General features: G+C 39.6%; 1 protein-coding gene across 1 annotated transcript in view; it reads left to right on the forward strand.

Annotated features, from left to right (window-relative positions):
* Positions 1 to 27356, forward strand: part of MARCHF1 (membrane associated ring-CH-type finger 1) — an 853225-nt gene that overhangs the window by 369053 nt on the left and 456816 nt on the right. The window contains exon 3 of the mRNA XM_073805601.1: positions 11002 to 11210. The gene's annotated coding sequence lies outside the window, so the exon portion shown is untranslated. The remainder of the gene's footprint in view (positions 1 to 11001; positions 11211 to 27356) is intronic.

The raw sequence follows: 27356 nt of genomic DNA on the forward strand, positions 1-27356 counted from the left end.
AGTTATTCTGCCTAGAAAGCTTATGGTGAGAGCCAAGTTAGGTACCGTATCTATGTAGAGTGCCTGATACATTAATTGGCAGATAGTAGATGGTTCAACAAATAATAATTACTATCGTCATCATTGGTATTTTCTGCAATGTAATAATTCAGGTTAATAATAACTGAACTGAGCTGCTGCAACCCTCTGATCGTGAAAAGTTACATTGTATAAACTATAGGTACAAGGTGTATGCTATTTTCTTATAATTCTTAGTTTTTAAAGAGTGTAATTCAACTTAGCATACATATTTAAGTTTAATCAACCACTGGAAATAATTCCCTTTACTTATGAAATATTACGTTTTACTGTGTGTTTGAATACTCCTTTCTTAGGTAGAGTTTGAAGGAACATACTCAATTATTTCTTTAAAAAACTAATCTTCATTCTTTTAAGTATAAGTACATTTTTTGTGGTTGAAACATTTATTAAACTTCATCAAATATGAATGATTAACACTTACTTAGTGCTTCCTCCATAACAGGCCACATGCTAAGAAGTCGACATGCATTATTTCATTTATTTAAGTATTACCATAGAACTCCTGTTAATAATTAATGCTATTTAAAAATCTTACTGCCTTTGAAAGTTAAAAAATCTAGATGGGGCTTCCCTGGTGGTGCAGTGGTTGAGAGTCCGCCTGCCGATGCAGGGGACACGCGTTCGTGCCCCGGTCCGGGAAGATCCCACATGCCGCGGAGCGTCTGAGCTCGTGAGCCATGGCCGCTGAGCCTGTGCATCCGGAGCCTGTGCTCCGCAATGGGAGAGGCCACAACAGTGAGAGGCCCGCGTACCGCCAAAAAAAAAAAAAAAATCTAGATGATTATTAATACTGTTAAAAATAAGAAAGTATTTGAATGATTACTATAATGCTCTAATTTACCAGACTTTGAAGACCAAATCATGAATGTAGAGAGCATCCTATAAAAATGATATAATGTTCATCTGATAAAGTTTTTGATTTATTCTTCTTAAAAAGTAGTTACAGTAATACTGTGTATTTAAAATTTATTCAGTAGTCCATTTTCAAATATTTTATAGTATTGCATACATTTTACACCCTTTAATCTTTTTATTGAATGTCTTTCTTTTTTTTTTTTTGGCGGTACGCGGGCCTCTCACTGTCGTGGCCTCTCCTGTTGCGGAGCACAGGCTCCGGACGCACAGGCTTAGCGGCCATGGCTCACGGGCCCAGCCGCTCCGCAGCATGTGGGATCTTCCCGGACCGGGGCACAAACCCGTGTCCCCTGCTTCGGCAGGCGGACTCTCAACCACTGCGCCACCAGGGAAGCCCGAAATGTTACTATCTTTATACAAGGAACAATGATAGGTACAAAGGATAAACACAAGATCTAATGTCACCGAATCCCCAATTAAAAAGTACTTCAGAATTTACTGAATTCAGCCTCTAAAAACATTTTTTGTGTATTCCTTTATCATCCCAGTAAGGGGTTGTGTATCTCCTATTTGATCAGTAAAGTTTGTTCCTAAACTGTAGAATGAAAAAATAGCCTGTTTTTATTTTCACAGTGCTCTGACTGTCATACTTTTCCTCCTTGTATTGACTCAGATGGGCCTCTCACTGCTAGACTATATTCAAGGCAAGGAATATGTGTTCCGTTATTTCAGAATACACCAGCTGGCCAGGCCACTTGAGTTCAACCATTTACCACCCTTCCCATGCTTTTTTTTCTAGCTCTGTCAGGGACCTGTAACCACACATAAGGCAACAAACAAAATGCAGACCCTGGTGTGTACTCTTCATCCCCAGGCTGCTTTTAAAGCTGTTTTTTTCTGCCCGTGGCTCTCGCTGCATTATCCTTGGTCTCCTCTTTCTATCCTTAGCTGTTTCCCCAGGACTTGAGGCCCATTGTTATCATCTGACTAATGTTTTGGTTCTTGTTAATAGTTACTCTCATTTCCCCAAAAGGTATGCCATTTCAGGACCCAATAGTTACTGCTCTTCTGCTAAGACTCCATCCCTAGGACCATGTGCCTTCGCCTGGCCCTTTGTCAGCCCTCATGTCTTATGTATCGTGCCTCAGAGGCTCCCCTATTTGTCCCTCTTACGTGGGCCATTTCCTGTTGAGCACACCTGCCTGATACGGAAGCCAGGATGCCCCCTGGAATATAATTTCCATTTTCTTAGTTATCTGAGTAGCATGTCTTTCTTGATGCTCAGATTTCAGTAAATTGCTTTCTAATTTTTGTACACCTGTTATTTGCCTCTTACTGGAAAGTGTTTTTCTAGTTTGAAAAAAAAAGTCACTAGATTTGATGAGGAATAGAGTCTTTTGTCTAGAGTTAAAAACAAGGATATCTGAGTGCTTTTATTAATTCTTTTAGTCAGCATTTGAAATGTAGAAATGGGAATTTATCCTTTGAATATATCCTTCCTTTCCTCTTTTCTAGAAAGAGATCAGACCTATCTTAGCTGTCTGAATATGGAGTAGGTAATGTTTAGCCAAAATTGCATTAATTCATCAACAAAATATGTAAGCAACCAATAGGGAGTAAAGGTTTCAGTTGTTCCTTATTTTCCATTCATGATATTGTTTTTATAATGGTAAATTCAAATTTTGACATATTTTCATCCATATTAGATTATAATTTAGAGCATTAAAATCACAGTGTATGCAAAGAGAATATTTAGTGAATTTAGTCCACTTTTTCTCTTCTGGGACCATTCCATTAGCTACTCACAATTAATGAGTAGCTCATTTCTTCTTTCATTTACTTATTTCTGAAACTCTGCAAGGAAAAACATGCTGGTATAAAAGATAAGAATAAGCAACTTTGTTCTCAAAAGGATCAAGAGATAGTTTTGTATACTCAGTGGTCTCTTAAAATACATTGTTCAACTGGGGTTATACCCAGTTATTTTCAGTAGCTCATTAAAAATTACTTATACACTTTTGGAACAAGGTTAATAGTAAAAATGATTCAAAGGACCTGTCAGTAGGAGTCAGTTTCCTAGGGCTGCCGCAACAATGTACCAAAACTGAATGGCTTAAACAATAAAAAGGTATTGTCTCACAATTCTGGAAGCTAAAAGTCCAAGAACAAGGTGTCAGCTGAGATGACTACTTCTCCGGACCCTATGGCAGCATCTATGCTGGATCCAGGCTTTTGGCAGTCCCCTGGCTTGTGGTAGCAGAGCTGCAAATTTCACATGGCATCTCCCTCCATCTCTGTGCCCAAATTTTCCCTTTTTTTGAGGATATCAGTTGAACTGGTCTGGAGGCCAAGCTGATGACTCATTTTAAATGTATTACATCTGGAAAGGCCTTTTCTCCAAATAAAATCATATTCTGAGGTTCTGAGGGCTAAGGCTCTGACATATATTCTTGGGGAGACATAATTTAACCCATAACATGGAGTAGTGTAGCTCACTGAAAAGAGGTATTATTAAGTTCTGATGGTATTCTATGTCTTATGTCTAAAAGTCTGCAAGGAATATACACGCTGGTTTAAAAAAATTAGAGTAAGCACTTTTGTTCTCAGAAAGATCAAGAGAGAGTTTTGTACACTGAATGGTCTTGTAAAAATACATTGCTCAATTGGGGTTATATCCAGTTATTTCTCAGATTGTATTATTTTGAGTAGAAAAACAAACCCTTAAGCTACGAAAACTGGGAAATTAGTGGTAACTTGTTATTGAAGGTAGCATATTTTTCTGTCTTCCAGAAAACTTTTAAAAGCTTTTAGTAAAATGAGGTTTCCAAAGAGGAGATATATGTAATTCACAAGTATACCATAAAATATATTTGTCTCAGAACAGGTAACACTGACAAAATAAATGCATCATGTGCATAAATAAATGTATTCATTACATAGCTTGTTTTTATTTAAAACATTTCTAATATACAGATTGCCAACAAACACATGAAAGGATGCTCAACATCACTAATCATTAGAGAAATGCAAATCAAAACCACAATGAGGTATCACCTCACACCGGTCAGAATGGCCATCATCAAAAAATCTACAAACAGTAAATGCTGGAGTGGATGTGGAGAAAAGGGAACCCTCTTGCACTGTTGGTGGGAATGTAAATTGATACAGCCACTATGGAGAACAGTATGGAGGTTCCTTAAAAAACTAAAAATAGAACTACCATACGACCCAGCAATCCCACTACTGGGCACATACCCTGAGAAAACCATAATTCAAAAAGAGTCATGTACCACAGTGTTCATTGCAGCACTATTACAATAGCCAGGACAAGGAAGCAACCTAAGTGTCCATCGACAGATGAATTGATAAAGAAGATGTGGCACATATACACAATGGAATATTACTCAGCCATAAAAAGAAATGAAATTGAGTTGTTTGTAGTGTGATGGATGGACCTAGAGACTGTCATACAGAGTGAAGTAAGTCAGAAAGAGAAAAACAAATACCATATGCTAACACACATATATGGAATCTAAAAAAAAAAGAAAAAATGGTTCTGAAGAACCTAGGGGCAGGACAGGAATAAAAACGCAGACATAGAGAATGGACTTGAGGACACGGGGAGGGGGAAGGGTAAGCTGGGATGAAGTGAGAGAGTGGCATGGACATATATACACTACCAAATGTAAAATAGATAGCTAGTGGGAAGCAGCTGCATAGCACAGGTAGATAGCTCAGTGCTTTGTGACCATCTAGAGGGGTGGGATAGGGAGAGTGGGAGGGAGATGCAGGAGGGAGGGGATATGGGGATATATGTATACGTCTGATTCACTTTGTTATACAGCAGAAACTAACACAACATTGTAAAGCAATTATACTCCAATAAAGATGTTAAAAAAAATCTCTAGCTTAGACAGCATGTAATTTTGATTAAGTCTGTGCATGTCGGAATTACAAATAAACACCCTTGATTTTCAAAAAATTAAAAATAAATAAATAGAACACATCTAAGCTTTATACTGATAAGGTTGGGCCAGATCATGGTGAAAGGGGAGGAGTCTCTGTGAATCAGGAGACGGTTCTGCATTCTCTCTGTCATCAGCTAGTCTCCAAATATGTGACAACATTCAGTCTCCTGGGACTTAATCTAGTCATCTATAAAATTCTAGGGTGCTTTCCAATTTTACTTCCAAATATAAAATTCTATGATTCTATTTTCAATTTACACTGAATAAAGACCAGTAAGAAAAATTTATTTATAGAGAATTCAAATAAATAATATTTGAGCAGATATGTGTATCTCTACATCTGGACTTAAATTTTATTTAGGAGTGCAAAGTAATGTTATTTGTTTTGTGTTTTTGTGCATGTGCTTGTATATGTGTGTGTGTGTGTACACCTGATTAGGAATGTCAGGGCCCAACTGTCCTTTGCTTAATATCTTAAAACCATACAAGAAGCACTTAATTAAATTTGCTCTTTAATTTTCTGATGCATTAAGTCAGAGTTTTGACACGAATGAGGAGAAACTACTATTTCCTTCTTTAAGTCATTGAAAGTGTGAGAGTAGCTTTCCTGCTGGGCTCTGAGGAGGCTGGGGTTCCTGAGACCCTGGAGATGCTGACGGTGACATTCCAGAATACAGAGGGCAGAACATCACTACCCGTGTGAAAAATGACCCCCACCCCATTCCTCAAAGACCCGGGTGGAAAGGTTCTGAAGCAACAAGTGACTTGAACAGTACCGTGATTCCGTCTCCCGTCTAGATGCCATGCTTTGGGATAACTGCTTTCCATTTTCTGAAGATATGTGAAAAAGTAGATATTTGCCCTAAGAGATTTGTTTTTTCTTATCTGTTCCTTGTTCAACCAGATATACTAATATTTTGAAAGTTATAGAGCACATTAGCAAAGACTAACTTGTAGATTTATATGGTGGGAGAGCAAGGCTGTTTAACTTTATTTTCCAAAACAAATCTTGTTTTTTAAACAAAATTTTAGTTCTATTTGTCTGGCCAGGAAAAAAAAAATAGAACATTAAAAACTCGCCTTTATTTAATCCTAAACTATGTCCACAAAGCTAAGTAAATAATTATATATGCTTATGTTCCTTAGAATTTTGATTACTTTTAACTTGTCATTTTTTTAGATAATTTAAGGAAATGACCTCTTTTACTTTCCCTTAGCAAATTAGAAGGGAGCAAAGGTCAGTCCTATGAAATTAATAAGGAGATTCTGTTTCTGATGATATTCTTTTGTCATGAGCATAATATAAAAATACAAACTAGTACAACTGACTATTTCAGCGCCTCTGTAATTATCACACATTTTATGTGGCTGTGAGGACTGCTATTGATTCTCCAAAAGACTGAAATGAATTCCTTGGCTTCGTTGTGATCTGCTTCAACCTCAGAAAATAGATGTGTCCAAAATTAGGACCAGTGCTTTCCAGAGAATAAAATCAAGGACTCTGAAAGTTCATCCCAGCCATCATCCTGTCTTCCGTTTTGCAAGTTGATCATCTGATTGCTTCTGAAAGATCTTCAGGGATAAAATGTCTACATTAAATGGATGTTCTTCTAATTACAAAAGATGCTTGTATATGCCAAATATAATCACAAAGTGAATTCCCACTATCAGACAAAACACAGAAAAACACACCATCTTAGAAATGCTTCATTACATTGCACATTTTTTATGAACCCAGAACTAGAAATTTTAATTATTTCCGTTTTTTTCCCCTCTCATTATTCCCATTGATCTTATTTTGCTTGAGTTTTTCCCTAACCCTACATAACTCTACATAAGCATATGGTTCAACACTTCCCCAGTAAAAACAGCATTTTCAATCCAAGTTCCTTTCTCCCCTTCTTTTACCAGCTAGCATAAAGTCTTTGTGTGACGCTATCTTGTTCATCCATTCTTCCTGATGACCTGTGACAGTGGCCATCCAGTGCCTTGTACAATGGCACCTCGAAAAGTCATTCCATCCAGGTTTCCTCCCATTCAACAGGGATGCGTTATGAAATCTCCTTTCCCCAGCTCAGAATGTCTTGTTTCCATTTTCAGAATTCTCTTAAAGTTCTTACCTTTATTACTTCCTCTAGCAATGCACTTATAACTTTGATACTGCTTTGCATAGACTTTCTGTTTGAGTCCTTTGGCCTGATTTCTTCCTCCCAAGTTTCAATCAGTGTCACGTTCGAATGGCCATACATGGCTTAAACAACTTGATAACCTGAAACAAATTTTCTGTGGCTTTAAAAATAGTGTCCTGAACTTGAACCTGCCAATCTCACATTCATCTCTATGACTTGAAGTGACTTGATCACCTTCTCTCTACTAAGCCCCAACCCGGACCCCAGTTCCTCCTTAAGATGAACTATTTAGACCTATAATGATTTCTTGGTGCTCAAACCTTCTTTGACCCTTACATTCAATATTCTATATTATGTTCTGAATGTTGATTGTATTGTACCATGTATTTTTCAAACTGACTTACCTGTGGAAGTCCTATCCCCCTAAAGATACAGCAAATTGCTTGACTACTGAGATTGTCCCACATAATTTTATATATTACCTCCTGCTCCTTAATTCCTAGCATGGTTCAGAAAACACAGAAGATGCTCAATAAATGTTTGTTCAATTATCAGTTTCTCCAGTAAAGCATTAGCAGATGTTTACTTGGTTCCTTGTCTTTGCCTAATAATGTGTTTCTTTTCTTGCTTAATTACAATCAAACTGAATAAACCTTTTAGAGGTCATTTTTAGTTCTTGAAGCTGGCAAAGACTGAGGTAGGTCTTATAGTAGAGGATCAGATGTATATTTCATTTTGTTTTCCTTTTAAACTAGAGACAACCGAGGCTATTGAGAGCAAGGAGAAGCACCAAATCAGAACCTCTTCAGAAAGGCGGAGGTCCCAGCATTAGAATCATCAACTGCAAACCCCAGTTATTAGCCAGAGGAAGTAATTAGGGTACTGTCCCCAGAGCCAGGGGTTGGAAGCCAAAAGAAATGCAATTCAGGTGTGTGTGTGGAATAGTATCCAGGTAGAGAGAGAATATTCCAGGGTGGTTTCAACAATAATTATGGTCAGTAGTATCCACAAAAATCAAGTTTGGAAATCTGGATCATGTCTTAGGATTGATTGTGTATGTAGAGACAAATCAGCTGAGTGATTCTAGAATCTGGGGCTCTTCTCTGATATGGGGGCCAGTGTCTGGTAGTGCTGAGCTGTTGAGTGCACTGCTTCTTGTTTATCCCGTAGGGTTTAATTAGTGTGCGAGATAGACTGTGCTCCCACAGGAGAAATGCATTCCATTACCTTTTTCTTAGCTTTGGATTGTTACATAAAGAGTCATCCCAGTGAGACTTCATGCTTCTAGCTAGGAGAGCACCCTGGGAGCTGCTTAAGCAAAGGTGTTAGATAAATGCATCCTTGACACTGGCTGGTATAGGTTCCAGTGTTCCAAGGCTGCACAGTATTAGAACCCACAGAGTGTTCAAAGCATTTTTTTCCCCTGATTTGAAAATTTTAAAAGCTTAATTTGTGGCAGTACCTCATACAGTACTAGGGAAGTGTTTATTAAACATCCTGATTATTAATTATTCCTGTTATATATGAAGCATTTAGTTGAAAAGACATGATAAACCATGTTTATTATGTTAATAAGAACTAAACTCTTGTTTAGTGTATAAAATACTTGACAAAGTAAATCTTTTTCCTGATTTATATTCTAAACTTTAAGATAAAAGAAAGCTAATTGAAATGACTCAACCACATAAATAAAATTAACTTGAAATTCAAATCTGAGTTTTTAAAAAACCTCAGAGCAAACAAGGGATAACAGCACATGCATAATGAGGTAAAGGATTAAGACACCAGTTTAGTTAATTCGAGCTAAAAATCTCCTTTCCTGTAACTTCAATGAATATTTTAAACAAAAGTATTTAAGTTCTAAGTTATCTGGAAAGCTGCCTTAGCTTTTTACGGAAATTCTCATGGATGTAAACACAGACGATACTACTTTTCTAAACAGGTTCATAATTTACATTTTAGTATTTGTCACACACTATTAAATTTACAGATTTCTGTTTACATCCTTTCCTTAATTAAGACAGTCCTTTTGGATAGCGGGATTAATAGTTATTTTTAAAGTAAGGAAATACCAACCTCACAATTACAGGTCATAGATGTGATCCTTGAGCTACAGAAATGTTTAAGCATTATCTACTTAACTTTGGACATGGCCGTTTTGGAAGAGTTTGGCTTTTAGTCCCTTCATTAAAGCTTCACAGATACACTTTGTGACCTCAGATGATGAATAAATACTAGGTTTAGGGTTATCTAACTCTATTTTTTACTATTTTAAAGCAAGACATTTGTCACTAGGTAAACTTGCAATAGCTTATTGTTCCAAGGTTATTTTATTGATATGCTGTGGTGATTCTCAAACTTGGTTTATGTTAGAATCCTCTGTGATATATTAAAGAAGCATCTACTTCACATTTTCCCTGCAGACAGGCTGAACCTGAATCCATCGTAAAGTGAGTCTCAGATACCATCCCCCAGTTATGAAATCTCCCAGATGAGCCTGGTGGCCAGAGAGCCAGGGCTCCTGTGAGGGGGCAAATTTAGGCTGAAAATAGATTAAACTTGCAAGTACATCAAAGTGTTCATTTCAGTAAACATTTAAAGTTTTAGCAATCTTTGATGATCTTTGGCTTAATTGCTAATGAGAATGCTACCTTTTTCACTTTTTATCTTTGCCCGAGTTTAAACAAATTGGAATGTCATATAGAAATGGCGTTATTGTTAGAATACAAAGCTAGTTAGAGATGAATTGCAGCTAGAGACTACTTTGAATATCTCCTAGTGATTAGGGACAAATTTGAACACAAATGCCTGAAGACATGTAAATACAAATTTCCTGAATGTTGCTTTTTTGGGGGTGAAGAAGCACAAAAGATAGTGGGAGATTTGATTTACTCATAACGTCTGGAAAATAGAAATTGCGTGTATTAAAATAAGAAAAGAAAAGTCTGTCCTTTTAAAAACAGAATAGCAAATCTAACAAAGCATGATCACAGGAGAAAAAGGATTTTTTTAAAGTTAATATATTTTGAGAATTCACTCCACTGAGAGACTGGATTTTTTTTTTTAATTTGAAGGGCAGAAATTTGGATTAACCATTCATTTTCTCCAAATTGTATATCTATAAAGAGGACAGTAAAGTCCTTAGCAGAGTCTACTCCCTTCCTGGAAAAGCAAGGAGAAAATACTCTTGGTTCTAACAGATATATTTCTGGGAGCACAGGAGTTGCAGTTAAAGCAGAAATGGGCAGTTTGGGGCTCCAAGCCTCGGAGTAAGGATGCCCTGACTCCTGTTGCTGATGTCTCACTGAGGAAGTGCAGGCAGTAGGCAGCTCTCTCTAATAACCGGTCAAAGAAAGACATTTGCACTTGTTCCCAGTCTCTTTCTCTGTCTCTTATTTTTTCAACACGTCGTTGGATTCTCTTCACTTCAAGGCAGATCCTTTAACCTAAGCAGATTATCGTGGTGCATTAAGGGCACAGCCAGCTAGCCGTATCTTTCAAGGAAGAGCTTTGGCTCCAAATAGGACACTAAGCTTTTCAGCCTTCTGCTTATTTACCTAGTCAGCAGGATGCGGTGTCTCTGGGTGCTCAGCGGGCTCCTGGGGAATCAGGGAGAAACAAAAACAGAAGTGGCAGCCGCTGCAGATATGGGAGTCTGTGCCATTAAAGGAAGCAGTTGCTAATAAGGGCCTGTGAGACCTACGTTTCCTTGGTTTCCATGACAGTTATTAGGTACCATAGAAATTGAATTGTCTCCCACAATGCTCTTAGGGGAGAGGGGATGCTCCAGTGACAAAGCGGTGCAGTTATGACTTGCAGTAAATCGTTCTTTTGAGATGCAACCCTCCCTGGATTATTTGCTCTTGCATTTCTTTTCCATTCCCTTTCAGTGTGTTTGACATTTTGGCCAGAGACCCTGGCTTCTGCTGCACAGTGTCTCAAACACTCTTTTCCCCCTTTTTGTTTAGAACTGAGCTTGGCAAAGCCAGGATATGAACAATTGTGCAGGTGGGCCCCTCAGGGCGAGTGAAGAGATAAGGCATCCAGTCAGGGACTGGCCACCTGCAGCCCTGCCAGTATGCCCCTCCACCAGATTTCCGTAATCCCCACCCGGGAGACGGCCAGCAATGGGAGAAGTTCAATGGGCAGAAACAAAGAGAAGAACAAGGAAGTCGAGGTAAGAGGAGGTTTGATTTGATCAACTAGGACAGCCAAGCCAGCTGCAGCCAGCACTGCTCTGTGTGCCCCCAGGAGTGGCCACGGCTTAAGAGCAGCTGGGCTGCCCCTCTCAGTGTGTGATGGTCCATTGGAAGGGAATCATTGGTAACTAACGGAAACGTATTAAGTGTAACCTTTATTTTCTGAACGAAGGAACCAAATCCTTGAGGACAGTTGCTGCTTGAAAGATAAAAACTTCTCTTTGTCTAAACATCCTACGGAGTCACTTTGGACTCGGATGGCTCCCAGGGCTGCCCTGGATGGCTGTGACATTGCTGTCATTCATTTTCAGACAGTGGGGCTGTTGACGCCTGCTAATTTTGCCCACTGCCCTTTAAGCTAGAATGTTTGAAAATAACTTTCTTAACGAAGTGACAGAGAAGTAAGAGCTGTGACAGCTGTGTTGCTGATGACATAATATGAATTAGGACGGGACTTCACTGCCTCATACGATCTACTGCTTCCATATTCATTCTCAGGGGTGTATGTGGATTACTTTTGTTTGATGTCTGTTTCATTTGTATTGTTTTTCTTCAAGTGTTATTTGAAACTTACATGGGCTAGAGAAATAGAATATTCAACTTATTACATTTAGGCTGTATTTTGCAGTGAAATCTAGCCGGGGCTGTTCTAAGTGAAACTGCTTGAAAGATGCTGCGAACTTATTTCAAAGCATTTTTAAGGAGATTGAGCAGACTCAAGGATATTGGGTGAAAATATTATAAATGTTGTTGTGTTCCCCTAAAAGGGATATTGAGACAGAATGCTAGAATCTGTAATCCTCTTGTTCCCTCAACATAACTGTTGTCTAGTCCTCAGGACCCATTAGCTTTGTAGAAAATGAACTTTCCCCATGTCTAGTTCTGCATGTTCATTCTTTTTTCTTAAGAATGGATGGTAGGGACAGAAGGGGCAATGAAACAAAACCAAAACGAAAGAAACAAAGGGAGTGGAGTGTCAAGGAGAGCCTGAGAGGAAGAGAGTAATGAACTCGAATCACCTTCAAGGGAGAAAAGACATGTGTAGCCTCTTTGTACTTTCTTCGTACTGATTTTGAAAATGTCATCGAAGAGCAAGCAGATCGTGGCGTGTCTAGAGTTTGTAGGAAACGTCAGAAGATGTGCCTGACTCATGTAGTGACAGACACTTTTACTCCAGTCATTGCGCTGCCGTAGGCTCATGGTGTATTTGTGGAGTTTCTGAGAATGAAATATCTGCAAAGTGAGGAAATTTATCAGCCAAGTATTAACTGGAACTATTCTCTATGATATGGCTTTCTTTTGACTTGGTGATGTGATTGTTAGACAATCAAAGAGCCATCTCTTAAGTTTATTGGGTGGGGAGTGGAGTGAGAGACACTGATCAATTCTGAAAATGGGTATGAAAATGCTAAAAGCAAGATTTATGAAAGTTATACATTATTTACTCATCATCTAGATTCTTTGCATGATCCTAAGATGATTTGGAAGGAAACTTCACATGAGAATACTGGGTGGCAATTTTGTTTAATATCCATAATGATCAACATCTGAACCATATTTGGAAATGAAAACACTGTTTTGATTCCCACCCCCTTCTTTGGCATTATGTCACCACCAGAAATCTCCTGCTGTTCATGTCTACTTGGCAATGAGTCAGAAAAAGCTCGAGTGGCTTATGTGACTTTTTAAATAAATCACACTTGGTTGTTTCCTTGTTAGAAATAATAATGAAATTATTCAACCTCAAATATAAATAGCCACGATCTTTATCCTGATATTGATGTTAAGCCACATCTTTAGAAATCCTCAAAAGTCTTTTGAAAAAGTTTCCGTTTATGAGCAGCTGTGTTTTCTTCAGGGGCAAACACACTTACTATGTCACAGTTTGAGTCAGTGGACATTCTATAGGAAAATTGGGTTAATTATGAGAGAAATAAAGGAAATTCCCAGCTTATATATTACTTTCTTAAAGAGACAGTTCTGAGCATCATAAAGGGAAGTTCATTTCAGGTTCAAGTACATCTTAGTTTTCTATAGGATGGAGTTAATTAGTATCTCTTTAAGAGTATATTGAAACATACTGTTAAGTCTTATGAGCCATTAAATTGTTTGTCTTGATGGACTAAATAGATAGTCCAGAATAGTTGTGAATGCCATTTAAATTGAATAAATTAAACAGCATACCCTGTGTGTGGAAAGCAAAAAGAATCTATTCAGGGCAGTGATTTCTGTAATTTCAAGTCTTGATTCTCTCCAAAGGAAGGCAATACATCTGGTATACATGGGGACATTTCCTAATGGTTGAACAAATGAGACGTATCTTCCTTTGAAGTTTCCTTAATGTATTTTGCCTGTGCTAAAGTTATCCAAATAATACATGTGCATATGGGGCAAACCATCTAATTTCAGAATTAAGACTTTGCTAATTTAAATGTGAGTCAATTTAATTTGTTCTTTTAGAAACTTAGAGTCTTTCAAATATACTAATCTATTAACTTTACATCTAGTTTTTTGTTTGTTTTTGGGCATATAAAAAAAGAGAAAATTTGGAAACTATTTCGTAGCTCTTATTACACTCCAGAAGATTTAAGCTGTAAAAAATACATAGACAAAGATCTTAAAAAATAATAAATCTAAATCAAAACTACAATGAGATATCATCTCACACCAGTCAGAATGGCCATCATCAAAAAATCTAGAAACAATAAATGCTGGAGAGGGTGTGGAGAAAAGGGAACACTCTTGCACTGCTGGTGGGAATGTGAATTGGTTCAGCCACTATGGAGAACAGTATGGAGGTTCCTTAAAAAGCTACAAATAGAACTACCATATGACCCAGCAATCCCACTGCTGGGCATATACCCTGAGAAAACCGAAATTCAAAAAGAGTCATGTACCAAAATGTTCATTGCAGCTCTATTTACAATAGCCCGGAGATGGAAACAACCTAAGTGCCCATCATCGGATGAATGGACAAAGAAGATGTGGCACATATATACAATGGAATATTACTCAGCCATAAAAAGAAACGAAATTGAGCTATTTGTAATGAGGTGGATAGACCTAGAGTCTGTCATACAGAGTGAAGTAAGTCAGAAAGAAAAAGACAAATACCGTATGCTAACACATATATATGGAATTTAAGAAAAAAAAATGTCATGAAGAACCTAGGGGTAAGGCAGGAATAAAGACGCAGACCTCCTAGAGAACGGACTTGAGGTTATGGGGAGGGGGAAGGGTGAGCTGTGGCAGGGCGAGAGAGAGTCATGGACATATACACACTAACAAACGTAGTAAGGTAGATAGCTAGTTGGAAGCAGCTGCATGGCACAGGGATATTGGCTTGGTGCTTTGTGACAGCCTGGAATGGTGGGATAGGGAGGGTGGGAGGGAGGGAGACGCAAGAGGGAAGAGATATGGGAACATATGTATATGTATAACTGATTCACTTTGTTCTAAAGCAGAAACTAACACACCATTGTAAAGCAATTATACCCCAATAAAGATGTTAAAAAAAAATAAAAATAAAAAAAAATAATAAATCTAACCCCAAGCTTTATAATGCATATACATTTTGACGTATTTTGCATGGTATAACATTATAATCATTTATCTATTTAGTTAACTAACCCTGTGTGTACGGCCCCGGGCGTCCCCGGGAGTCCCGACCAGCAGGACAAATCCTTGTGAGTCCGAGGAGGAACCTGTGGGGGTTGAAAAAAGGGGGAAGGGCAGGAGACGCGAAAGAATGGAGGCAAGACAAAATCCTGATCAAGCCTCAAACTTTTATTGCTGCGGTAGCTGTATTTATACACTGCAGAGAAAGGGGGGCGGGATTCAGAATGAGGGAAGTACTTGGCTAATCATCATTGGTGCTGCGTGCGCGGGCTTTCATTTTAGGCGCGAACTTCTATCTCATAAATCAGGAAGAGAAGCAGGGTGTCGGCCATCTTCTAATGGCGAAAACTTCTTGGCTCCCAACATCTCCTCCCTTTTTATTTCTTTTAAGGAGGTGGGCATTAACCGAGTGAGGGAGTAGTGACCTGAATCCTCCCGTGGACAAGGTATGTGTGTCCACACTCATCGGCTCTTGGTATCTTTTGGGGAGGAGAGGCAGAGCCGAAGATAATCTTAGCTACTAAAAGCCAAAAACAATGTTTAGATACCAACCTCTATCATAATTCAGGTATACTCACAGGGAATAACAGAGATTACCTTGTATATACATATATACACGTTTTCCCTTGTGCATGCTTTGCTGCCACACTCAACTCGGTACCCATACCCTCCATCAAAGAGGGGGGTAGGCATGTCTCTGTTTCATGCCGCTCCAGTGGAGGGGCAGCCAGAATCATCCTTTGGTTCTGCTTCTGTAATGGCGAGGCGATGGTAATGTATCAGGTTAAATTTTGAGGCAAGTGGGGAGTGCTTTCAGCCTGTCCAACAACCAGCAAAGATGACAGGATCAGGGTCACAACGGATAGCTCATGTCGTCTCTGCCGCTCTTTCAATATTAGGAGGGTCTCCATCTTTTTCTGAAAAAGAAAAAGAAATACAATCTCAGGGAAAAGGGCCCTGGATAAAATTTATTACTTTATAGAACTTATAGGTTTAATAAGGCGCTCAGGCAACCAGTGTGCTCCACCTTCTTTGGTATTATATACACATGTGGATCCCCTCCCCCAGATGAGGAGTGGATCGGGTCCATGCCATTTAAAGGTCAAAGGGTCTTTCCACATAACTTGTGCATATTGATTTTTAGTTTCTTGATGCCAAAGGCGATCGGCGGCAGATCTACCATTATTATCTAATTGTAAAAAATTAATTACAAACAGGGCATGACTAAGAATATTTTTTGGGGAATTTTTTGTAGCAGTTAAATCATTATTTTTAAGCTTGGAAATGGTATTTTTAAGGGTTTGATGGGCTCTTTCTACTATGCCTTGCCCCTGGGGGTTATATGGAATTCCCGTAAGATGTTTTATTTGAAGCCGGGTGCAAAAATCTTGGAAAGCCTGGGAGGTATACCCAGGCCCATTATCTGTTTTAATTATTTGAGGCTTGCCTAAAACTGTAAAACATTGGAGCACATGTGAAATAATGTTTTTTGTGGCTTCTCCTCCCTGAAGGGAGGCATATATAAAGCCGCTAAAGGTATCAATGGACACATGAATAAATTTTAATTTTCCAAATTTAGCAAGATGGGTAACATCCATCTGCCAGATTTCATTAGGTAATAGACCTCTTGGGTTTACCCCAAGATGTGGAAGAGGTAAAAATGTAACGCACCCTGGACAATTTTTTACAATTTGTCTTGATTGTTCTCGAGTAAGCTTAAACATTAAGCGAAGAGTATGTGCATTAACATGATGTAGCTGATGAAATTGAGTAGCTTGAGAAACAGAATCAGAGGTTACGGTGCACATCAGGCGGGCATTTTTATCAGCTAAATCATTGCCCTGAGAGAGGGGTCCAGGAAGATCTGTATGAGCCCTAAGATGATCAATAAAAAAAGGCGCTTGTCTTCGAAGTATAAGACTTTGAAGTTGTTGAAAAAGGGGAACAGCATTGGAAGAGGGTTTAATATATGGAACAGTTTCTAAAAGGGGGACGGACAAAGCTATATATGAGCTGTCCATATATAAATTAAAGGGGATATTCTGTAACATCTCAAAAACCTGAAGAATGGCAAAAAGCTCAACAAGTTGTGCTGATAAAAAGGGGGACTGTACCCTATAGGGCTGATTATTTATAACAAATACAGCAACACCGGATGATGATCCATCAGTGAATACTAGGGCAGCATCTCCCAGAGGAACAGCAGAAGTGATTTTGGGAAATATAAACAGATGTTTTCTAGCAAACTGAAGGAGCTTATCAGGTGGATAATGATTATCAATATTACCCTGAAAGGAGGATAAGGAAACAAGCCATTTATCATCAGTTTGTAATAACCAACCAAGCTCTTCTTTGGTATAGGGGAGAATCAAATGATCAGGATCTCTGCCAAAAAATTGACGGCTTTTTTCTCTGCCCAAAGTAAGAACCTGTGCTACTAAGGAAGGGTAGGTCTTAAGCACTTTATTAGGAGATACGGACAAATGTATCCACAAGAGGGGATGATCTTGCCATAGGACTCCAGTGGGTGTATGTGCAGTGGCACAAATAATCAAACTAAAGGGACGACCATAATCTAAAAAGGTAATCTGTTGACATCTAATGGCCTTTTCTACTAATTGAAGAGAATTTTTAGCCTCCTTAGTCAGCCTACGGGGTGACAAGGGATCTGATGGCCCTTGTAAAATTTCGAATAAGGGTTTTAACTCTCCCGTAGTAAGTTTAAGATACGGTCGTAGCCAATTAATATCTCCCAAAAATTTTTGAAAATCATTGAGGGTTTGCAAATGTGATACTTGTATGTGTATCTTTTGAGTGGTAATTATTTTTTTGTTTAATTCGAAACCAAGATAATAGTATGGATCTTTTAATTGTACCTTATTTGAAGCAATTTGAAGGCCAGAGGAAGCAAGATTATCTTTTAAATCTTGATAACACTTAAGGAGTTCATCAGTTGATTTTCCAGCCAAAAGAATATCATCCATATAATGAATGATATAGATACCAGGCCAACGAGCCCTAAGAGGGTCTACAGCTTGTGCAACAAATTTTTGACATAAGGTGGGGCTATTGGCCATACCCTGCGGGAGGACCTTCCATTGAAAACGTGGCATTGGGCCTTTAAAATTAATTACTGGGAGACTAAATGCAAAACGCTCTCTATCCTGAGGATGGAGAGGGATAGTAAAAAAGCAATCTTTAAGATCAATAATGATTTTAAAATAGCCAGCTGGAATGGCAATAGGAGAAGGCAAGCCAGGCTGTAAAGCTCCCATAGTAAACATTGTTTTATTAATTTCCCTAAGATCTTGGAGAAGTCGCCATGAGCCAGATCTCTTTTTTATCACAAATATAGGGGTATTCCATGGCGAAGTAGTGGCTTCTAAATGTCCAGCGGCCAATTGTTCCTGCACTAACTTTGTGGCAGCTGTAAGTTTTTCTTCTGTTAGAGGCCATTGGTCCACCCAAACGGGATCATTAGTTTTCCATCGTATTTTGTCCGCATGGGGCACAGGAAGGTCAATGGCCGCTAAGAAAAAGGCGAACTGCCTAGGCCCTGGCGATTTATGTTAGATGCCAGGGAAATAGGTCGTGTAATACCCTGATTATTTTTTCCTAAGCCTAAGCCTGGTAGAAACCCTTGGTTTAGCATTTGTTGGGTCACCACCTCATTGGGGCTGGCCATGATTAACTTTAATTGTGACAGGATGTCACGTCCCCAAAGATTCAACGGGATATGTGGCAAAATATAAGGTTGTACCTGTCCAGTATTACCTTCAGTATCTATCCATGTAAGAACTTTAGAACTCCGTTTAGGATTGGTAGAATGTCCTATGCCTTGTAAATGAGTTATAGACACTGTACAAGGCCAAGAGGAGGGCCAATATTTTTCCGAAATAACTGTTGCATCGGCTCCTGTATCGACTAAACCCTCAAATTTCTTTCCATCTAACCACAGGGTTAGGAGTGGCCTTTCAGGAGTAATTTGTTGGACCCAATAAACATCTGAGGAGCCAAAAGCAGCATCTGCTCTAGGACAATTAGTATGGCTCTTATTTAAAGAATTTAGGGGCAACAATACTAACTGTGCTATCCTTTGACCTTTAGGGATTGATATAGGGCCTTGTAAAGCAGATGCCAAAAGGGTAATTTGACCTGAATAATCATTATCAATAACACCAGGTATAATTTGGAGGCCAGCCAAAGCGGAACTACCTCTTCCTAAAATTAAACCAAAAGTATTTGGGGGCAGGGGGCCATAAACTTCTGTGGGAATTGGTTGTACTCCTTGTTCTGGGACTAATATTGAGTCGGTGGAGGCACAGAGGTCCAATCCTGCGCTTCCGGGTGTGGCTCGACAGAGGGAGCCAACATCTGGGTGCAGGGAACTTGTCCAGATTTTTGAGGAACAAACCGAATTGCCCCTTGGTTTGGTTCCAAGGAAGGGGCCAGGGGCTGGCCCCGTGAAAAGTTTCCCTGTTTTTTGGGGAGCAATTGGCCATTTATATCCGTTTTTGAAAAACATTCTGAAGACCAATGTTTGCCTCTTTTACAACGAGGGCAAACGGTGGTGGGAGGAGCCCGGGATTGATATTGGGGTTGTTGTGGGTTAGCCTTTAATGACTGTCCTTGTCTGTGTAATGAACAATTCCGGGCAAAATGTCCAGGTTGTTTGCAATTATAGCAAGTTTTTTGTTGTTTATCTAGGACGGATGTATCTTTAATAAAATCTTTTAGAGCAGCTCCAATTGCAAGACCAACAGAATGGGAGGGACCAATTCCGGAGCACAACTTAATGTAATCAGCCAGGCTACCACCACGATGAGCCCGAAGGGCAGCTTGGCAGGCCGGATTGGCATTTTCATAAGCTAAATGTTTAACAAAGGCATTATCAGTTTCACTATCACCCACTACACGCTCGGCGGCGTCCGTGAGGCGGCTAATAAACTCACAATAAGGCTCTTCTGGTCCCTGGCGAATTTTTGCCAAGGAAGTTGTGGGCGAACCCTTAGGCGGAAGACGGCGCCAGGCCTTAAGGCCAGCATGTTGTATTTGAGCCAACAAACCAGGGGGAAAAGCAGCCTGAGACTCATTGGATTCATAGGGGGGACGGCCAAGTAATTTATCTCGGGTCCATGATCGGGAAGTTCTGTTTTCAGCATTTCTTTGGGCAGTTTCTCTACAATTTTCTGCAAATTCAGTGCGCGATAAAACAAAATCTCCCCCAGAAAGGGTGGCCCGAGCCAGGGTAAGCCAATCATTTGGGGTCAGCCAGCGATCGCTTAATCCCTCCAAGATTGCCAATGTATAAGGGGCTGTGGGCCCATAATTATTGACAGCAGATTTTAAATCTTTTATATGTTTTAAATTGAGGCGGCGATATTTATGTTCAAAAGGGCCGCCCCCAGAAGAATTATGAATATCTGGTCCCTCATCAGGTTCAGGAGATTCTTCTCCCTCTTCCTCTTCCCCTTCCTCACTATCTTCAGCTTGAATTTCACCTTGAGTGGGTAAATTTTGACTGCGAGTAACAGGGAAGGCTAACTTAATGGATCCTGGTTTTTGTCGAAGCGGGGGTTTATTGGGACCGTTCGAGACATTAAAAGAAGTAAGCTCCACCTCAAGAGCCTTAAGCTCCTTTAGGAGATCCAAGCGTTCCCGTTTTTGTTGTAAAACATCTCTCAAAGAGGAAATTTCCTGGGTTAAGGCCATCTTAGCCTGTCGAAGGGGATCAATCAGGGGGGCAATGGGAGCAGGGGCGCTAAAGGCAGGCATCTGATGAGGAGTATTATAAGATGGTGGAGGCTTCAAAAGGGGGAATCCCCAGGGATCATCATTGCGATGATAACGAGCAGCCTGCTCATCGAGAGTTTCCTGATCTTGGGGGGAAAGCTGGTCATCATTGGGATCACCCTTAATAGCAGTAAGGGAAGGATAAATCTTTGGGATAACTTTATCATCTGTGGGATAATGATGACCGGTTTCTGGAATTTTTGGGAACTCTTCATTTGAACCCATATCAATGGTAACGGATGGACAAGCTGAATGGAGACGAGAGGCTGCTTTAAGAATTGTTTCCCCGGTCTCTACAACCTTTTGGACATCGGGGTCAAAAAAATGACCCATGAGAATCTCCCTAATTAAATTAGGGAATCCTAATTTGAGGATTAGGGCATCTTGAGGGAATCCTCGATCCCCTGAAGAAAGAGTTCATGGGAACTCAATTCCTGTCCCATATTTATAGCTCCGCTTACCTTATCCTCAGGTCACGACTGCCGAAGGGCGGCCAGTCCTCCGGGGACCTAATCAAGCTGCACTTTCGAGTAAGTCTCGAGGCGGCTCAGTGGGTGCCTGGCCAGGCGTTCGTAAGCGTGCTACCTCCGTCAGGATCCGTTCCTCGAGCCCCACGTTGGGCGCCAATTGTGTACGGCCCCGGGCGTCCCCGGGAGTCCCGACCAGCAGGACAAATCCTTGTGAGTCCGAGGAGGAACCTGTGGGGGTTGAAAAAAGGGGGAAGGGCAGGAGACGCGAAAGAATGGAGGCAAGACAAAATCCTGATCAAGCCTCAAACTTTTATTGCTGCGGTAGCTGTATTTATACACTGCAGAGAAAGGGGGGCGGGATTCAGAATGAGGGAAGTACTTGGCTAATCATTGGTGCTGCGTGCGCGGGCTTTCATTTTAGGCGCGAACTTCTAGCTCATAAATCAGGAAGAGAAGCAGGGTGTCGGCCATCTTCTAATGGCGAAAACTTCTTGGCTCCCAACAACCCTGGAAGTGCAAAACACAAAATAACATAATCCATCCAGTTTGGACATAGTTTGTATTAGTGCTCAAGCGAAGGATGCAGATTCATCTTCCAGAGACATCGGCTCTGGAGGTCCTTGGGCAGTTAAAGGGTAGTGTGCCTTCAGACACAAGATTTTATCAGCACAACCAGAGATGATCCATCTCTTACGAAGTGAATGGACTAATCAAAGTTACAGAAGGTATATGTACAATGCAGTTGGTCAAATTTATTAATTTGTACCTGGAGATATTTATTTTAGTGATGAAATGCTTGACTGCAAGCAGGAAAGTTCTGGAAAGGAAATTCGTAATCAGACCGTCCTTCGTAGCATGGAATCAGGAGGGAAGTCAGATGGTTTGGGGTGGGGTTAGTTCGTCTACACCTGGAGAAAGCCGGGATGTTGAGAAGGCCATGGGGGAAGCACACCTCTGATGAGCACCATAGCTCCAGGCCTGTCCAGAGCTCTCCTCCTCTCACTGAAGACAGAGACTGACCAGTTTAGCTTCTTTAACACTCATCTGCATGCTTTTCCAAATGGCCACTTTTCTATTAATCCAGTCTTTTCCTTCTGTTTTACATAGATTAACATCACTTATTAGGCTGCAATTAATTCACACTAGGGATCTGGGCCTATAAGACATCTGTCTCTTACAAGGGGAATAATCAAATTCTTAGACCTCAGGGGTATTTTAATTTCCTACTCTATAACAGGAAATTATAAGGATTGTACAAAGTCCAGTGTTTAGTTAACCTGTAGCACATACTCCTCATGACCTTGTGGAATTTATAAGCAAATGTCCCTAAGATCCATTGTATTTCAAATGTGGAGATAAACCAGGGACCAAGCCCAGTGTTACTGCTACTGGCCCTGCATGCTGCCAGGCCTCCATCAGCACACTCCATCATTCCTCAGATGATGGGGGCCACGTCAGAGGAGAAAAGGCTGGAACCCTTTCCTTCCTACTTTTCCTCACTCTCAAACTGACCATGCATGACAACCGTGCTTTAGAAGGGTTTTGGGGAGAAGAAAACAAAAACAAATAAACCTCTGTTTATATGTACATTTTCCTTCCCTGCGTTCACAATTTTATGATATTTCTCTACTTCAATTTTCCTTTTTTTTTTTTTTAAAGAATCTTTAACTTCCCTTCCTTTTTCCTAGGATACCCCTTTCAAGATCTTCTATTTGTCTTTCCAGTGATAGCCCAAAGGGATGCCCTTCCTTACTCCAAGTAGTGGCTGATCTCTTACTTGGCAATCCCTTCATGAACTTTGGCGAATTGAAAAAAATATGGCTTTTGGAATATTCTTCATTTTGAAATAGTGGCTATATTATAGATTTATTCTATTTTTAGAATTAGAAAAATCATAGAAAAATCATAAAAGTTAAATAACATATTTAATCTCAGGGCCAGAGCCTAATTTGAGATTAGCCAAATCTAGTTCCAAATTCTATGTTTCTTTACAATTAAGGTACCTCAGACTTTTCCCATTGCTTAACCAAAATTTGTGGATCAAAGGGTTCCAGAATCAGAAAGTCCCTTAAAAATTCTTAATTCTACAGTTGAAACCCAGAGAGGATGAATAACTTGCTTACGTTGTATGAGTAGTTAGTGGTAAAGTTGGGACAAAAACATGGGCCTTCTGACTGCCATTTTCTTTGTCCTTTCTATTATTACTGAATTTACTGATTTTTTTCTTTCAAGGCACAAAATTACAATCCCCAAACTTAAAAGAGTTCATGTAACCCTCAAAGCTGCTAACCTCTGAATGGGGGAGTTTGGGTTTCTTGTTGTTAGGGTTAGCTGCCCATGACTCATAGGTTAGATGCAATATAAAATGGGTCCAATTTATAGAATATACCTAGAATTAATTTTATTAAAATTTAGAAAATAAGGTGAAACTAAATAATAATGCTCAAAAGAGTTTGGTAGGGAGGATACTGTACTGAGATTCAGAGTACCTGAAATGCAGTCCTGGCTTCACCAAAGCCTTTTAACCTTGAGAAACTCACTTAACATCTCAAGCTTGTCCCCTAGAGAAAAAAGTATGTTTACTGGTAAACGCAGAAAAAAGTAAGTTTGCTAGATCTCATTTCAAAAGTGAGAGCCTTTTCTTTTCTTCTGTTACTCCTTTAATATAACCATGTGACCGTGCTTCACTCTGGACACCCAGGGACACGGTTGTCCCCAAAGGCAGGTTTAGCTAAGGCAGGGTGGGACTCACCTTCAGTGGACACCTGCTGTCTGCTGCCCATCATTCATTCTGCCTTCTAGTAACAGTGCTCAGAGAACCAGCCCTGCCATGTTCAGCCAGGTGACTCAGGACAGACTTGATGGGCTTAAACCAATCGTATATCATAATACTCTGTCATAGGAAATGGCTCAGCACTGGAAACATAGCTCCATCAGAATCGATAGCACACATGGAGCCTTTAGTAAACTTCCTGGGAAGAGAAGCCTTACTCTTCCTGAAAACCTCTGGAGTAGACTAGCTCTCTTCTTCTGAATGGTTTGTATGAGGACTGCAGGTCTGTAACAGGATATTGTGAGGGAAAAGGTTGGCGTTTCAAGGGGACCAGAGATGCTGTGGATGCTGAATCTGACTTGGAAACAGGCAGGACAGAAGGAGAGAAAGAAAACCTACGTTCTACATGATGGCAGTTGAGCCATGGGGTCAATTCTTGCTAGAAACCAAACCTTGTTCAAAACCAAACAAAATGATTCAATATATGTTCTTTATTGGTTAAGCCATTTTCTTGTTTGGATGTTAAGTCACTTACAGCATGACAGGGTCCTAAATGATTCTTTGCCAAAGTGTAGCAGCCAACCTCTGAGGTTGGAGAGAACCGGGTTCCAGGTAAAGCCATCACAAACATTAATTTATGAATAACCTGTGCGCATTTACCCAGAATGCTCTGTATTATCTAAGTGAAATGCATTTTGAGCAGGAATGAGCCCGACGCTACAGGGAGAATGCCAGGGGGTAGAAAGGCTAATTCACTTTTCATTTTTCCAAAAGTACACTTTCCAAGGACTCTCCTGAGTCTAAATTGTGTATTAGAGTCCCATGTGCTTAGCGTGAACTCCACTGAGCATGCGAATAGTATTGAAAGACTTTTCTATAATGAAAACCAGGAAATTTCCATATTATTATTTGCTTTCAGAAACAAAATTAGCATAATTCACATTAATTTTTCTTGTTTAAAACAGATGTTGTGGATAATTGCATTAATCAGTAAGACTGAATAACACATTTTATTGACTATTAAATGAAAAAAGTAATTGCCAACACACCCTCGTCGGTAGTTTTTAAATTGTGGGCTCAGTTAGGCAGGTAGATTGTTAAAACTCCTCGGGTGTGGATTTTGGAAATTATTATGAATTTATGGCTGATTTAATGAGACTCAGTGTGATCACTGTGTTTGAAAGATTGTAGAACAAAATTCTTGATGCGGAAGTGTCTAGGATCATGGGAGGAGCAGGTGTAGCTACCCATGTTTTATTAATCAGGATGTTTAGAACTTGCTGATTACCCAACATTTAACTCGATTCTTTGCAGCACAAAGGGAGCACTGAGGATGCCAAGATGGATTTAGAATCTCTAGGTTTGAGGTACCGCTGAAGGGGGAGGATGGCAGTGTGAGCATTGCTTTCCCCCGGCTCATTCCACGAAATCACCTCGAGCCACTTGCAGCCGCCTTCATAACCTCCAGGTGGGGATGAGAAATGACATCTATTCAATACTAATTCTCTCCCTTGTCTCTGCAACCCTGTTAAATAATTGAAATAGGCATGACACAAGGGTGGAACTGGTGATGAGACTTGGCTCTTAGAACAAAAGGCAGAAGCAGGCAGAGTGTTTCTGGGTGTGGGGTTCCTGACGTGATGGCTCCATTCATCATCTGGTGCAAATCTGGATGCGGCAGGCAAAGAAGACAATTGCAGAGGGCTCTCTTCCCCCAGCCGCTGCCAGAGAATACACAGGCTCTGATACACAGGAGCGCTTGGAATTCTTTAGGATTTGTGCTTTTGATGTCAACATTAAAAACAGAGCTTCTTAGGAAAGAATTCTGGCTCCAGGAAACCGCTGGACACGCAGTGCTGCAGGGCACTGGAAAGCTCAGGCGTGAGATACAGAGTGAACAAACATTTGTTAAGTGAGGCACCGGCTATGTTTTCACAAATGGTCACATTTTTTAACAGAGAGTAATTATTCCTACCTGTAAACCTAAACACTTAATGGTAAACAAGTTCCACACAGTGGTGTAGGGCTGTGAGTGCTTCGTGGTGGCTGAAAGTTGTGTTCCAGTTGTGCAGACTTAGATCCATAGCAGTTTTACTTTGCAGTTTTATTCAAAATTAATTTTCATAAAGTTACAAAATATGAAAGAGATTTGTTATTGTAAATTTTACAAAGCTTTAAAAATTCAAATTCCAGCAAGATGGTTTTGTTTTAATCTAAAACTACTTTCTCTATGACCATTTAGTATGAAACGACTACTGTAGTACATTCAAGTTTTGGAAGAAGTGATATCTGCTTATCATTAGCCAATAACACAGTAAAGGATTTGCCTGTGACTGGCAATGTTACCTTCTTACTCAGGGATTCTGTTTGGTGTCCAGTGAGCGCATAATAGAAATGTCATGGCTTAGAATTAGAAGAAATCTCTTGCATGTTACATGTGGAGAGGCAACAGAGCAAGGTAGTTAAAAACGTGTCTGGAAGAAAACTAATTGGGTTCAAATGTGAGCTTTGCCACTTTTAGTGGTGGGACCTCGGCAATATTACTTGACATCTTTGTGCCACAGTTTCCTCATATGTAAATAGTGACAAATGTGAGACATTCCTCACAGTTATGAGAATTAAAATGAGTTAATATTTCTAAAATGCTAGGAAGATTCATTGAGACAAAATAAATACCATTAAGTGTTTGATAAATAAAAGTGGGAAAAGGAATCAAATCCCTATTTTTCATCAACATAGTTTATTATTTGCAGTGAATAAGACCCATTAGTTAGTATCTTCCCTTAGTGATGAAGTGATGAAGACCCAAATCGAGCCTTTCATAATAATGATGATGTTAAAAAATAATGAAAATAAAAAGCTAGCTCATTGCTATTCAGAGTTTGCCCACACTCTGACCTTTCTGTGTTTAAACTCTCTATTTGCCTTAGATAAGTGAAACCTAACTTATGGCTTTTCTTTACTGTCTGAATGTCAATCTCACAGCTGCTAAACCAAGAATTTTCTAGTGTCAAAAGAATTTGTAGAAAAATGCATGCTATCTTTCACTTCTGTTCCATGAACATATTGCCAAGTGTTCTTTACTTATGCTACTATTTCTCAACATTTCATGGGCCTTTAAATTTAAGTATTGTAAATATCTCTTTGATAATTCTTTTTACTTTTCTTCATCTTTATGGGGGTGATGCTCTCAATTTCCTTTCGTTTTAACAACTCTTTAGTTATCATGTAGAATAGCCCATGCTATGAAAAACTAAAATAACCAATGATACTGAAAGGGAAAGTTTGTTGAAAGTTTACATGCATAGGATTGTCTTGTGAATATCTGAGCACTTAGGGAAATGGTCTTTTTTTTTTTTTTTCATTTTTCTAAATCAAAATAACACTCTTCTTAACAAAGTAACATTGTTCTGAAGATCTTTTAAATTGTTCTGAAGATCTTTTAAATGGTCTTCAACTGAAGGATGAAG

The sequence above is a fragment of the Tursiops truncatus genome, chromosome 5 (genome assembly GCF_011762595.2).
Source record: "Tursiops truncatus isolate mTurTru1 chromosome 5, mTurTru1.mat.Y, whole genome shotgun sequence".
NCBI classification, from domain to species: Eukaryota; Metazoa; Chordata; class Mammalia; order Artiodactyla; family Delphinidae; genus Tursiops; species Tursiops truncatus.